The following is a 16892-nucleotide window of genomic DNA, read 5'->3' on the forward strand; positions in this document are numbered from 1 at the left end:
ATGTTTTCTGTGATATATTTGTAGCCCCACCATCACTGTTTTAAGATATTGTCATCTATGATAATTACAAAACATTAATTACCAGAAGCATTCAGACTATCAAGTCCATTGATGTTTTCTCTTCTACCATTCAAGATATTCATCTGAGTAAAAGGAAGTAGAATTTGATATTTACACTGTATGTATAACCTTTGGACACCAAGGAATTTTCACGTAGTTGTCACAGCAATAATATCTCTCATTAAGCAAATATCTATTTTTTTCAACTTTATGGATCCATCTACCCAGTATATAGGCTTTATTGACAACAATGTGAAACTTATCTGTTCCTGCCGCCCCTCGGCCCCCCAATTTGTATCCTAAGGGCAACCCAGTTGTTTCTGGTACTACCCCAACCAACTTCTAACGGGGAGTTCTCGTGCATTGCCTTTAAGGATCAGCTAAGCTTGGCTCAGCACAGTTATCTGCTTGAACTTCTAGATATATATTATTTTTTCTTTAAATTTATTGCCTGCCTAACTGAGTGAATATATTGTGCTTATCACAGTTGAGAAATATTATAATCCATAGATGTTAACATAATCAGGAAATAGAGCCCTTTGCACTCTTAGGACCCCAGGCCCAGGGATATAAACAGGTCTTCAACGCCTTCTCAGCATTGCCTTCTGAGAGACATTTCTGGGGAAGCAATGGCAGATTAAAGACAACTTCACTTTTAGTGAAACCAGTAGCCATAGTGGAAAATGCAACCAATCAATGGATTGGCTTCCCAAATGCCTCTTTAGATGAAGGAGAAGTTTTGGGATGGTGCAGAGTGCTTCTAACAGATGTTCTCTATAACAATAGTTAATTATAATTATAATTTGGAAATTAAAAAAAATAATTTGAAATTTAAAAAAGAAGAATAATTACAATGTTGATTTTGGAAAGCTTTTAAATTGATTAAAGGGGTCAACTGAAAAGATTTTGAAACAAAGAAATACCTGCTGATTTATAGGATTTTCTTCATAACACATTTCTTTTATAAATCCAAAGTAAGAAAATTGTCCAAGTAGTAAGGTATGGTATTAAAATTAAGAGAAGATGTAGAAAAGATGATAAATTAATTTGTGGGATGACATTTCAATGTATTAAAAATTAAAATGTTTAATATGTTGTCTCTGAAGGCTCATGAAGTGGTAAAAGCTCTGTTTATAGATATGAAATAAAATATGAAAATGTTTTTCTTTGTTTTTTTAATTGTTTAGAGACAATGACAAGATACTGCGCAAAGTAAATGAAAAAAGTATAAAATTGTTTTACTTGTTTTAAGTTAAAATGCATGTTATTTCTGATCTTTTAATCAACTGCTGCTGCGTAAGATCTCATCTTTTATCTATTAACCGATAAGACTTTAAGACCTCTACTATCTCTGCTTTTGGAATCAGCCCTGCCTAATAACAGTCAATCATTACAACAACATCCATAATAGCTTTTTTTTTTTTTTTACATCATTCCAAAACCTTATTCTCTTTCTCAGGCTTTCTTAGGATTGATCTAGCCTTGTTGTATTGTACCCTCTGAACTTTGATTTCTGATACAAAATTCTCTGTTTGGATTTCCAGACTGAGTCTTGACCATGTTTTTCTTTACCACTGTCAATGGAAGAGTGCCCTCCTGGTTTTGGGCTTGAGTCATTGACATCTTGCTCTGGCTTTTATAGTACTCCTGGCTAAAGCTAATCATTAGATAATAAAAATGAAAGTACAAGGATTATGAATAAAGAAATCAGAAGATACTACAGCATCCTTTTTATTAATGCCGAAAATAGCAAAGGAATGAAAAATAGACAGTGAAATAAGAATTGAAAGAAATAAAATAAGATGAAAGAACAGGGATATAAGTGACAACTGCGGTGCCTTGAATCCTATAATTAACTATTGTTTGCTATATTAATCTGTTGATCTAAATAGGTTCCCACATAGTTCTAATCACCATACAGCTCTTGAAAATGTAACACAGAATAGATGAGAAACCAGCATAAAATAAAACTTCCAGTGAAGATTTACATTCCTAGAAAAGTAGGGACAACATTGCAATGGAGATTGGTGGTCAGATGGTGAATTCTGGCTAATGAAATCTCTCTGGAAAAAGAAAAGATCATGAGATCTCTCACATGTATTCTGGACAGCTGGTTCTTGTTAGTAGACTGCAGGAGCTGAGGTTTTTGTGATTAACTTGGCTGCGAATCAGATTCAATCCAGTTGCAATATAGTCTATTCAGGAATGTCAAACTGGCAACCCATGAGCCAGATGTGTCACACGCAGTCCATGCCCACCCCTGTTCCGTGAGGGGAAAAAGAAAACGTTACAAAACTTCATGTGATGGCAATGTGATATGGTGACTTTAACACCCCTGGATATGGACATAAGGGTCACTGAACCTCATTTCTTAATCACTTTTGGAAATTGCTTCTTAACTGCTTTTTAGCTATTAGAAATCTTCACAATGATGAGCTTTAGAACAATGAGTAAGGTTCCCTCAATCCTTAGTGAAAGAAATTGATACTTATGTATAAGTTGATCCTTATACGTTAAAAATTCTTTTTTTTTTTTAATGAAAGGGAAAAATGGTCACTAGAACAATGATTTTAGAAAGTTACAAGTGGTCAAGGGTTCAGATCAGGGGTGAAATCCTGCAGGCTCTGACAGGTTCTGGAGAACCGGTAGCAGAAATTTTGAGTAGTTCAGAGAACCGGCAAATACCACCTCTGGAGATTTTGCAGTATCCTTCCCCTGCCACACCCACCAAGCCACACCATGCCCACCAAGCCACATCCACAGAACCAGTAGTAAAAAAAAAATGGATTTCACCACTGGTTCAGATGGATTTGAAGTAAAATTTTGAAATTAAGATTAAATCCCATGGGAAAGAAAGAATTTTGAATTGTTTAAGAAATGATAGTGTAGAATAGGATAGTGCTTTGAAAATTGGACACTAGAGAGAAGTAGAAGGAACTAAAGATTATAATAAAAGGAGAACAGTTAAATTTGACTTACTAATACAGAATGGAACAAAATATTTTAACATTGAACATTGAATGGAATATTGAATGGAACATTGACGGATTGAAGAATATTTGTGAACATTGGACCAGAAGTTAATTTTAAAAATCTCTGCCATTATAGAAAGGCTATGCTTAAAAGATATTATGGAAGAGGAACAAGTTTTATCAGGCAAGGCTGAGACTGATTTGAAAGGAGATTTGAAAATAATAGGCTATAAGAAAGATATGGAAAAGATACTACACCCAATATTTATTTGTTTGTTTATATCTCATCTTTTTACTTTTAGACATAACTCAAGGTGGTTGATACCTAATACTCCTTTCTCCTCCTCTTTTCCCTACGATAACAACCCTGTGAGGTGAGTTGGGCTGAGAATGACTGGCTCAAGGTCACCCAGCTGTCTTCCATACCTATAACAACAACTTTTTCTTTTTCTTTTTCTCCTCCTCCTCCTCCTGCCATATCCATCACTGGATGTTGGCGATCATGTTGACAATCCTATTTTTATCAACAGCCACACAAAAAAGTGCTATTGAATTTTGTCCAAACCAGTCCTTTAGATTTTGAAGCCATGATGTTCTTCTGCCTGGACATCGTTTTCCTTCCATCTTTCCTTGGAGGATTAAGTGAAGTATGCCGTATTTTTCTGGGTGTCGCATCACATGTCCAAAATATTCTAATTTTTGCTTTTTTATGGTTTTGATGATTTCCCTTGGCTTTCTCAGGTGGTTTATTACCTCCTCATTTCTGATTTTGTCAACCCAATTTATACATAACAGCTGCCTGTAAATCTACATTTCAAATGCTTCTAGTCTCTTCAAGTGGCTTTCTGTCAGAGACCAATTTTCAACTCCATAGAGCAGGATAGAAAAGATGTAGCATCTGACAAGCCTGATTTTCAATCTTAGTTTAAGTTGTGACTGAAGAAGACTTTTCATTTTGAAAAATGCTGTTCAAGCTTTCTCTATCCTTATTTTTACTTCAGTGGTCATGTTCCAGATTTCATGTAAATTAGAACCGAGGTACGTGATCCTTTCAACTTTTTCTAGGGGTATTCCTTCCGAAGTTATCGGTGGTAAATTAATGGGTTGTTTGCTGATGACCATGATCTTGGTTTTTGAGGTATTAAGCTTCAAGCCATATTTTTCAGATATTTCTGTGACTCTGCTGCGGAGGAACTGAAGGGCTTCATGCTTACTAGCAAGCAGAACTGTGACATCAGCATATCTTAAATTGTTGATCCGAACACCATTTGCTTTGAGGCCAACATTGATGTTTTCTAGTACTTCATTGAAAACTGATTCAGAATAGATATTAAACAACAGAGGAGACAGAATACAGTCCTGTCTCACCCCTCTTCGCATTTCTGCATCATTTCAGTATTTTCAGCCTAGCCTCACATTTGCTACCTGATGCCAATAGATTCTTTATGATTCTGATGTCTTTGTCATCTACTCCCACTTGTTTCACAATTTGTAATAGTTTGCTGTGTCATATTTCATCAAATGCTTTTTCAAAATCAATGAAGCATATGTAACACTGTGACTGACATCTCTACACCCTGTGCAAGAACTTGAATGCTGAACAGGGCATCTCGTGTACCAAGATTGTTTCTGAAACCAAATTGTGTGTTACTTAGACGCTCCTCAATTTTTTTTATATTCTTGTGTGAATTATTGTCAGGAATATTTTCAAGGAATGACTTATTAAGCTTATTGTTCTGTATTCAGTCTTTGCATTTATTTTTTGGGGGGGGATTGTCACAAAAGTTGACTTTATCCGATCATTTAGTATCTTTCCTGTTTCATATATTTGATTGAAGAGCTACAGTAAAAATTTCTTCCCACTGTCTTCTAGCAATTTTAAAATTTCTACTGGAATATCATCAGGACCTGTGGCTTTCTTTGTTTTTGCTATTTTTATTGCATGTTCAACCTCCTCCATAATGATGTTTGGTCGAGTTATCCCACATCAATACCATCCCTAGCGTCCTCAAAAAGTTCTTCAATATATTCTTTCCATCTTGTTAGTTTTTCATACTCATCTAAGATAATTTCCCCCTCCTGTCATCTAAGTTGTTGGTTTTCTTTTTGTAGAGGCCTGCTGCTTCTTTCACTTTTTTGTGTAAGTTGAAATTATCATGCATACGTTCTTTCTCTTCTATTTCTTTGCATCTCTTTGCAAGCCACTTTTGTTTTCCCAGTCAAATTTTTCTTCTAATTGTTTTCTGCAATTTATTGTTTTTTTCTTTGTTTTCATTTTTATAAGAGCTTCTTGCATCCACAAAATGAAGAATTTCATCCATCAACCACTCTCTCTATTTGGAGTTTGTTACCTCTTCTATTGCATTTTTTAATTTATTCCAATTCACTTCTACATCTTCATTATTCAAGTTGTTGGTTTCTCTTAAATGAATTTCTAATTCTTCTTTTATCTTATCCCCATGCCTATAACACAGAACTAGAACCCTAGTCTCCTGCACCTTAACCACTAGACCAAACATGCAAGTGAAACTGTAATGTCTTAATAATTAAGAGGGATGTACATATAATGAACCAAAAGAGTGGTCTGCATAGCTTTCTTATAGCTAACAAAGTGAAATTCAATGGTGAAAAAAGTAAGGTTGTACATTTAGGTAAGAAAAACCAAATGCACAGGTATAGTATAGGTCCGTGATGGCGAACCTGTGGCACGCATGCCACAGGTGGCATGGGTAACCATATCAGTGGGCATGCCAGCGTAGCTCTGCTGCGCATGCGCGCACCGGCCAACTGATTTTCAGGCCTTCTGGGCCCACCAGAAGTAGGGAAACCGGCTGTTTCCTGCCTTCGGAGGGCCTGGGGGGTGGGGAATGAGGAAGGCCCGTTTTTCTTTCTCACCTGGCTCCAGATCCTCTCTGTGCATCTGGGGAGGGCGAAAACAGCCTTCCCCACCCTCTTGGAGGCCCTCCAGAGGCCTGAAATGGCCCATTTCCCAACTCCCTAGGAGTCTCTGGAGGCTGGGGACAGCAAAAAACATCACTTAAACATATCAAACTGGAACAGATCAAAGCAGCCAATATAAAATGCTTTATATCTATCAGACCACAAAAAAGTATTCTGGCATAATTTACATCTACATAGATAATTATTATTAGTTAATGGTAAACTAAAATGGATGGATTTTGACCATAATGCTTAGGAAGGTAATTACCTTTTTTCTGCTTTCCTCTGCAATAACCTGTACTTGGCTCTCAATTAATTGTTCAGCACTGTACTGATCTCCTACGGACTGCAGTAACTTGGTAATACCAACTGGATCAAAATTGCTTGCATAATCACCTGGTGGTTAACAGAAGGTCAATACAGATTTACAGGTTCTCTCGCTATACAAAAATATTCTAATTTAATTTCTATTCCATTTCAATTCTAACCCTTTTGACATGTCCCATATAACATTTGCCTACATTTTAAATTTAGCTAAAGAGAATTTAAATTTGCTTATTTAAAAAAATACAGGTAATTCACAGGTTGCAACCACTTGTTCAGCAGCTATTCAAAGTGCTGAAAGTGCTAAATAGGGGAAGCGGTGGGGGGACTTGCAACCAGTGCGTTAATGTAGCATCCTTGCACTCATGTGATCATAAATTCTGACATTCCTTACTGGCTTTCCATAAGTTAAGTCAATGGGGGAGCTGGCAGGAAGCTCTAAGTTGCTCCTGCTGATTTTCCACTTGCCTCTGCTCTATAGCAGGGGTCTCCAACCTTGGCAACTTTAAGCCTGGCGGACTTCAATTCCCAGAATTCCCCAGCCAGCAAAGCGACACCATAAAAATATGGCATCCTTCACTTAATCCTCCAAGGAAAGATTGAAGGCAAACGAGGTCCAGGCAGAAGAACATCATGGCTTCAAAACATAAGGGACTGGTTTGGAGAAAACTCAGCAGCACTTTTTCATGCAGCTGTTGACAAAAATAGGATTGCCAACACAATCGCCAACGTCCAATGATGGATATGGCAGACGAAGAAGAAGAAGAAGAAGGAGAAGGAGAAGGAGAAGGAGAAGGAGAAGGAGAAGGAGAAGGAGAAGGAGAAGGAGAAGGAGAAGGAGAAGGAGAAGGAGAAGGAGAAGGAGAGGGAGAAGGAAAAGGAGAAGGAGAAGGAGAAGGAGAAGGAGAAGGAGAAGGAGAAGGAGAAGACTTAAAATTGCCAAGGTTGGAGAATCCTGCTCTATAGTGCCTGCGTTTGACAACTTCCCAGTCCCCCTATGGTACCCACACATTTTCCAATGCTTCATAGTGCCTGTCCGTGAGACTCCCTCACTCACTCATAGTTCTCACTTGCTAGCCTCCTTCTCTGGGACTCCTGTTCTATGAATTGTACGTCTATGAAGAGAAAACGAAGTTTTCTAGCTTGGAGAACAAAATAAAAAGGGAAATATCTAGAGAAAGGAAGAAGTAGAAAGCTCACTCCACTAACCTAGCTTACATAATTGGGAAGATAAAAGCAGTGGAAGAAAGTTAACAGATATTAACACAGTTATAGATACATTACACAGATAACATCTTAGTATGTAATGATCGTAAACTTCAAAATGTCTCACAAAGTGCACAGACTAATTTATCTGCTTCACAATTGAAGCAGATGGACTGAGACAAAATTTGGTATCCCTCACACAATGATTTCACAGGTGATTGCATAGTATAAACTGATCTATTTGGTTTCAGTTTCAACTTGGGGGCAATTCTTACATTACTATTTGATTTGGGGACTACTTCTGCTCACTTTCATGTCTTACCATACTAACCATGATATCTGCAAAGACCATGGGCTAAATGGCCACCATTGCCCTATTACCTACATGTGTTCCGTTTTGCAGCTATTACACAGAAGAGTAATTAGCAATAACAATAGCATTTAGACTAATATACCACTCCATAGTGCTTATAGTACTGTCTGGGCAGTTTACAATGTCAGCATATTTCCCCCAACAAACTGAGTCCTCACTTTATTGACCTTGGAAGGATGGAAAGCTGAGTCAATCTTCTTCATGTAGACATTTATTATATTTTATCAATAGAAATAAAATACAAACCAGAAAAACAAACCAGAAAAAATCAATCTTGAGCCCCATCAGATCGAACTCCAGACTTTGGGCCTGCCCTGCTAGCACGGCTCTTAAATTCTATTCTATTCTATTCTATTCTATTCTATTCTATTCTATTCTATTCTATTCTATTCTATTCTATTCTATTCTATTCCATTCCATTCCATTCCATTCCATTCCATTCCATTCCATTCCATTCCATTCCATTCTAAAAATACGAGTTAGGTATATTAGTAAAGAAAGAAGCAGACATACTGAGAACTCTGGAATTTAAAATTTTAAAAGAATTAAAATTTTATTTTACTAAGCTTTCTTCAGTCATCTGCTGACATTGTCAGAGTATTAAACTATCATTACAGAGATCTCTGTCTTTATATGCCGTTAATCAATTTGGCCCTTGCACGTGTAATAGGCCTTTCCAGCCATCTCCCACTGGTAATCAGCTGTGTTGTCTCATGCTGGATGATGGAGGCTTGATTCCTACTGTTTCCTCCCTCCCAGCTTGCTTATCAGTGGGGGATGATGTTTGCCAGTCAGTCATTGCAATTTGCTGCCTTGTCTGTGACCTCGAGGTCAGCCAGGTTTGTCCAACCCCTGGACAAAGATCCCATGACATCACTTACTGTAACAACCAAATTAATAAGGCAGCCGATAAACTTAAAAGGCAAGGGAAAGTTGATGATGAAGATCTAAAAATGATTCGACCAAGAGACTCAGCCATGGCATGATTTTATGGGTTACCAAAGATCCACAAGGCAGGGGTTCCCCTGTGCCCCATTGTCTTCCTTTGTGGCACTCCTACATTTGGCATAGCCAAATGGTTATATTAAACTAAACTGATCCGTTTGGGGGTATACTGGTATAATTTTAAATCGTTTTTAATTGGGTTACTGATTTTAATTTGGTATTGTATTGTGATTTGTATTGAAGTTGTCATTTTGTAAGCCGCCTTGAATCCCTAGGGAGAAAGGCGGCATATAAATCGCAATAAATAAATAAATAAATAAATAAATAAATAAATAAATAAATAAATAAATAAATATGAACAACTACGACATCTGGTTGAAGACGCCACTACCAGCGTGAGGTCCTCCAATGACTTTTTACAAAGGTTGGAGGGAGTGGAGGTTGGGGAAGACGAGACCATGGTGTCATTTGATGTCGTGTCACTGTTTACGTCCATCCCCCAGGAGCTGGCGGCCCTAACTATAAGGGAATTACTAATGGAGAGGGAGTCACACAACCCCAAATCACCAAGCACAGACGACCTCCTCCACCTGCTGAATTTCTGCCTTCAGACCTATTTCACATTTGGCAGCCATCGGTACAAACAGATAAAGGGGACGCCCCTGGGATCTCCAATCTCGGGAGTGGTAGCAGAGGCGATCCTCCAGAAATTGGAAAATGAGGCTACGAAAATGTACAAGCCCAAGTTTTGGGCATGTTATGTCGATGACACGTTTGTCATCGTTAAACGGTGAGATAAGACCAGCTTTATAAGAACCCTCAATTCCATATATCTGGACAATCTGGACATATCTGGACAATGGAAGAAGAGACCAACAACTCGCTGGCCATTCTGGATGTGCTGGTCAACCACGACCCAGACAGGAGTCTTGATACACGTGTGCATCGGAAAACCATTCACATGGACCAAATTTTACATAATGAGAGCAATCACTCCATGGCACATAAAATCAGTTGTATTCGGGCACTGTTCAGTAGGATAGACACTCATTGTAGTACACCAGCAGCTAAAGCCAAGGAGCGGGCATATCTTTATCAGGTCTGCAAGCTCAATGGATACTCAATGGACGTTATCCGAAGGTGTGCTACACCTAGGGTTCGGCAGCCTACTGAAGGTGCCAGTGGAACTGCTGCATGGAGAGTACTCCCATATATACAGGGGGTATCCGAAACTGCTGCACAGATCCTCTCGGCACTTGGAGTCAAAGTGGCGCATAAGCCGGACCAAACACTGAGAATGAGAGTGATGTGCCCAAAGGAAGCATTATCCAAGGAGGAGACATCTTCAATAGTTTACCGCATCAACTGTAGTAATTGTGCCAGCAATTACATAGGGGAAACGGCCAAGCAGTTACAGACCAGAGTACACGAACATGAATTGGCTGTCCGACACAAGGAACAGCGCTCTCAGATCTGGACGCATATGAAGGAGCACAACCACACATTTGATTTTCAAGAAGCTGAGGTTATTGCCCATGATAGGAACAAAGGAGGACGCCTACTAAAAGAAGCCTGTCTCTCCAATAACAATTCCATCAACAGGCATATCGAACTGCCACCAGCTACCAGGCTTTGAGACACCAGGAAAGACCCTGCAGGAGGAGCAGAGACGGCTTTCCATCAGTGAGCAGAGATCAAAGGCACCCACCCCCCACCTCTGGGCATGCAGACTCAGCCTGTGAAGGCATAATTAGTTCTGACCAAACACAGAACAACCCGGCAGGGCTGCCTCAAATTGTAACAGATAGGATTAATGAGAAACAAACCTGGCTGACCACAAGGTCACAGACAAGGCAGCAAATTGCAATGGCTGACAAGCTAACATCATCCCCCATTGATAAGCAAGCTAGGAGGGAGGAAACAGTAGGAATCAAGCCTCCATCATCCAGCATGATGACAGCAAAAACAACACAGCTGATTACCAGTGGGAGATGGCTGGAAGGGCCTATTACACGTACAAGGGCCAAATTGATTAATGGCATATAAAGGCAGAGATCTCTGGTAGTTTAATACTCTGACAATGTCAGCAGATGGCTGACGAAAGCTTAGTAAAATAAAATTTTAATTCTTTTAAAATTTTAAAAGAATTTAAATTCTTTTAAATTTATGCATGCATACTGTGTGTGTGTGTGTATACACATACATACATACATACATACATACATACATACATACATATACATACACCTGCCAGAATGATCATGGATATATATATCCATGATCATTCTGGCAGATGAGACAAACAGAACCGTGCTGAAAATGGTAGCTCCTACAGCAGAATTAACAACATCCAGAAACTTTAGTACACATTTACCTGTGGAAATAATCACAACTTATTGTAAAAGAATAGAACCCATTTCCACTGCCCCAAAGCCATCCATAAGTGGAAAGGGGCAATAAGCTATGTTGGAGGCAAATAGATACAATGCAGTGGTAGGTTCCTCCCGGTTCGGTCCGGTTCGGCCAAGCCGGTAGCGGTGACGATATGACATCACTGAACTGGTTCTCCCCTCCCGCCCTCCCACCCCCCCCCACCCACGTTATTCTTACCTTTTATTTGGTCCCACCCCCAATCTATTGCTGCCTCCTGAGTCCCAGCTGATGACTAGAGGGAAAAAAACTGTTTAAACTCTTGCCGCGGGGCTTACAGCTGATCGGCTGATCGGCTTACAGCTGATCAGTGTTAAAAGCAAACAAATGAGTCGGGTCGTAAGTGCGAGGACTGGTCGTAAGTGCGAGGACCTTCAAGAAATGACTCTGACCAGCTAGCCACGCCCACCTAGTCACATGACCTCCAAGCCACACCCACAAAATAAGCCACGCCCACAGAACTAGTAGTAAAAAAAATTAGAACCCACCCGTGATACAATGTAACTTGTGGAGATGGTGTTATCTCAGTCATCGGCAAACCGTGCTGAGTAGACAACATTACCACAAAATCCTAATCTTCTCAGGAATGTAAAGACAGGATGTCTGGCAGAGACCTTATCTCAGATATACAAGGCATGGGGGCCCAGCACGTAAGCACTGTTTGTCACAGGAAATAACATGAGGGAAACACGAGGGATCCATATGGAATTCATGAGCTTTCTGTAGCCAATCAGGACAAGTAAACGTTGATTGATGTTTTGCCATGATAGTTGTAAAATGACAATAAAAGGAAGCCTTTTGGATGGGGTGAGTGTGCCTTCCCCAAGGTACCTTCACACCGAGGGGCCTTCCCGTGAATCATCATCCTGCCTACGCGTCTTTCTTCATCGAAACAACATAACTAAAACTCACAGAGAGCACAATTGGCCAAAATGAAGAACTGAAACTGGAAAGGAAATTAAAAAGACAAAACCTCTATGCCCATGCTTCCCTTCACCCACAAAAGAGGTAGCTAGACACCATATACAAGACAAAAAATAAGCCTACAGTTATTTAAAAAAAAGATTAAATGGCCATAATGAGACAGCAGAAGAATCACGTTCACATCCACCCCACACACAAACGATTACATGGACACACTTAAACACAAAGAGCCACATTTCCCTATACAAAGTTGTTCCAAGCATCCCATCTTCCGTAGCCTGCCCGCAAGAGGTATCCCTCTTTGCTTCTGAGAATAAAGGGATCACCTCCTTCCTGCCAACCTACCTTGCATCTCATTTGCGACACCCTGACTTGGAAAAAGGATCCGGAAAATTCTTTGACCAAAACCAACTAATCTTTTAATTAATAAGCTGTAGATTTAAAACAGAACTATTCAATTTTAAAATTTTGTTTTGGAGTATTATTATGCCTTAAGAATGGAAGTTTTTGATATTACAAACATAGTTCAGAATTAAGAAGCAAGTTCTTCTCGCTTCTTAAATCCAAGATTTTTTTTAAAATCTTAGTTTTAATAAATTTTTAAATATTTATTTAAATGTAGGTGATCAATTAGATGACAGATGGCTAAAATCCTTTAAAAATAGTGGTTTCCACTAGTGTTTATGCGCTATGGCCTAAAGAAACTAGTTTTGGTCTCTAACAAAAACCAGTATGGATAACAATATATTTTTTTTTACTCTAAGCAAGAAGATCCAGCAGCTGGTCCTGACTTCAAAATTTGGGAAATACAAAGCTACTCCCTACCCAGTCACAGCTTACTTTAGAAAGAAACCGTTATACCTTGTGCTTGAACTTCATTTCCAGAGTGAAGCTTCAGGCATCAATCAGTTGCTTTTACCCTTCTTTGCTTCTTTACGCAATAAATAGTAAACAAGGCTTCCACAATTTGTTCTGTTTGTTCAAACGTCATTGAGTTGTTCATCTTCAGGTATGTATTTCAAACTTACTTTTCTAAGAATTGCTTCTTCTGTTGTCTAGAAGAGATTGAACATAAAAAGTCTCCTGTAAACTTCCTTCATTTACAGGTCAGAATGGGAAACATAATTTACAAAGTAAAATTATTTATGTTTTCTGTGATACATTTGTAGCCCCACCATCACTGTTTTAAAATATTGTCATCCATGATAATTACAAAACATTAATTACCAGAAGCATTCAGGCTATCAAATCCATTGATGTTTTCTCTTCTATCATTCAAGATATTCAGCTGAGTAAAAGGAAGTAGAATTTGATATTTATTTATTTATTTATTTATTTATTTATTTATTTATTTATTTATTTATTTATTTATTTAATTAATTAATTAATTAAATTTCTATACCGCCCTTCTCCCAAAGGACTCAGGGCGGTGAACAGCCACAAGATAAAACACATAAATACAAAAATTTAAAATAGATTAAAAACAAATTAAATAATTTGGCTGAATTTAAAATTAAAATTTAAAATTTTAAAATTTATTTGACACTGTATGTATAACCTTTGGACTCCAAGGCATTTTCATGTTGCTGTCACAGCAGCAATATGTCTCATTAAGCAGATATCTATTTTTTTTTTCAACAATTCTTTCAGTTACTCTGGATCAGTGGTGGGTTGCTCCTGGTTCGCACTGGTTCTATAGAACTGGTAGTAAAACCGTCGGGAGGCCCCTGCCCACCGACCCCAACATCATTAAAATGCATCTACACATGCAAAGCGAACACGCACAGCCCTGTTGCGAACCGGTAGTAAAGGTAAGTAGAACCCACCCCTGCTCTGGATGCATATGTCCCCTTCAGTTTTATCTTGACCCCTAACAACTTTATGGATCCAACTACCAGTATCTAGGCTTTATTAACAACAATGTCAATAAAGCCTAGATAAAGCCCCCACCCCCCAATTTGTATCCTAAGGACAACCCTGTTGTTTCTTGGTAGTACCCCAACCAGCTTCTAACTGGGAGTTCTCCTGCATTGCCTTTAAGGATCAGCTAAGCTTGGCTCAGCACTTTATCTGCTTGAACTTCTAGATATATATTATTTTTTAAATTTATTGCCTGCCTGAGTGAATATATTGTGCTTATCACAGTTGAGAAATATTATACTCCATAGATGTTAACATAACCAGGAAATAGAGCCCTTCACATTCTTAGGATCCCAGGCCCAGGGATATAAACAGGTCTTCAACACTCTTCTGAGCATTGCCTTCTGACAGGCATTTCTGGGGAAGTAATGGCAGATTAAAGACAATTTCACTTTTAGTGGAGCCAGTAGCCATAGTGGAAAGTGGAACCAATGAATGAATTGGCTCCCCAAATGCCTCTCTAGATTAAGGAGAAGTTTTGGGATTGCGCAGAGTGCTTCCAACATATGTTCTCTATAATGATAGTTATAATTTGGAAATTTAAAAAAAAGAATAATTACAATGTTGATTTTGGAAAGCTTTTAAATTGACTAAAGGAGTCAATTGACTGAAAAGAAGATTTTGAAACAAAGAAATACCTACTGTGGTTTGTTTAAAATCTTATTAAAATATATAAAGATTTTGAGTTTCAGAAATTTCTTTCTGGGAAAATGTTGTGTATGAAAGAAAAACATGATAAGAGGAGACTGTGGTTACAATAGGCCAGGGGTGTCAAACTCAATTTCATTGAGTGCCGCATCAGGATTGTGTTTGACCTTAGAGGGGCTGGAGAGCGTGGCCATGGTGGGCGCAGCCAACTCGACATCACTTGTGTCGGAGGCATCTGTGGTGGCCCAAGCGCTCTGCCAGCAGCCCTCCCAAACTCCATTTTCATTGGCAGAGGCATTGTGGGCCGGTTCTTCACTATTTCCAGGCAGCTCCGCAGGCCAGATCAGGCCTTGAGTTTGATACCCCTTCTATAGGCAATCAGAAAGATTTAATTTTAACTCAGAAAAGTGACTTGGACAATTTTCGTACTTTGGATTTATAAAAGAAATGTGTTATGGAGAAAATCCTATAAATCAGCTTTTGAGATATTACTTACAAAGAATAACCATCAAGATTTTTAAAAGTAAAATGAATGTGTACAAAGTGGGCTTATTCAACCAAGGTTAAAATCTGTACAATTTTTCATTTCTCCAGAAGTTTTTAATTGATTTTTCTTGATTAGGATTGAATGATGAAACTTTAAAGATTTGCTAATAGGTAAGCTATGGGAATAAGGCATTGCATTTTTAGAGTAAGTGATAAGGTATGGTATTAAAATTAAGAGGAGATGTAGAAAAGATAATAAATTAATTTGTGGGATGTCATTTCAAAGTATTAAAAATTAAAATGTTTAATATGTTGTCTCCCAAGGATCATGAAGTGGTAAAAGCTCTGTTTATAGATATGAAATAAAATATGAGAATATTTTTTTGTTTTTTTCTTTCTTTCTTTAGAGAAAATGACAAGATACTGCGCAAAGTAAATGAAAAAAGTATAAAATTGTTTTATTTGTTTTAAATTAAAATACATGTTATTTCTGATCTCTTAATCAACTGTTGCTGCATAAGATCTCATCTTTTATCTATTAACAAATAATATTCATCATCCAAAGGCTTTATTATTTAGAGAATGAGATTTAGGATGAAAAGATTTTTGACTGAAATATTAAAGAAGGTATTAAGTTGCTGAAAACATTTGTATTTGTGATGAAGAGTCATTTTTTAAATTTTTTATACTTTTTCCCTTTTTCTCTGTTTTTTCTTTTTTTCTCTTCACTTTTCACTTTTCTTTATACACTTCCCTAGTTTGTACTGATTTATTTTTGAATAGTTAAGCTTTCATTAAAATTATTTTTTAAAAAATCCTTCCAAAAGGCCAAAAATGTCAACTCCATCCTAATCTCAGAAGGAAGATATTCCAGAGGGCAGGTGCTATAGCAGAGGAGGCGTATCTCCTGGTCTCTGGCAGCCGATATTCTTTGGCTGACATGACTTGGCATTATTTGCTTCAGCTAATAAGGTTTAAAACCTCATTACTACTGGAGTTTTTATTGTCTCTGGATCCAAAAGAACCAGTTGCTAATTGGGCACCTGAACAGCCTCACTTGGGAGCCCGCCCCTCTCCCGTTTTTTTTGTCAAGGGGAGGAATATGGATCTTGTGAAAGTCCTTCCACAAGGTCAATATTCTGATCTGTGCATCAAAAAACTTTAAGGGCACGGTGGCAGCTTCCCATGAAAGCAAGGACCCGATATTTTCTTTACCCAAGCCATTATGTGCATCCTTCTTCAGGCAACTGGCTGCTTTCTCTTTTCTCCCTCCTCTCCTTCCTAGGCAGTCACTTTTTGCAAGATTTCACTCTTTGTCAGCCTTATAAAGCAGACCAGATTAAGCAACCAATGCCATATCAGCCAGGACTCTATTTACTTCCTCATTTGTATCTTTGTTTGAACTAGTTCTGAGATATTTACTCAAAGTCCTCTGTTACACCAGCAGCTTGACAGTAGAGTGCCAAAACTTTTAGTACTATTAAACTGCAAATGAGGTAGGTTTCTACGCCTGTTTATTTTCAAGGAGGGCAGCTCTACTATACCAGTGAGAAAAGGCCTTTTCCTGCCTGCAAAGAAGCAGCAGCTGTGTTCCTCATGCTCCAGAAAAAAAACCAATATGGTTAGTTATAGCTTTCTAACATACTTTACAATATTTTTCCTGA

This window comes from Pituophis catenifer, unplaced genomic scaffold (assembly GCF_029215685.1).
Source record: "Pituophis catenifer annectens isolate HBS135680 unplaced genomic scaffold, rPitCat1.0.hap2 SCAF_3, whole genome shotgun sequence".
Lineage (NCBI taxonomy): Eukaryota > Metazoa > Chordata > Lepidosauria > Squamata > Colubridae > Pituophis > Pituophis catenifer.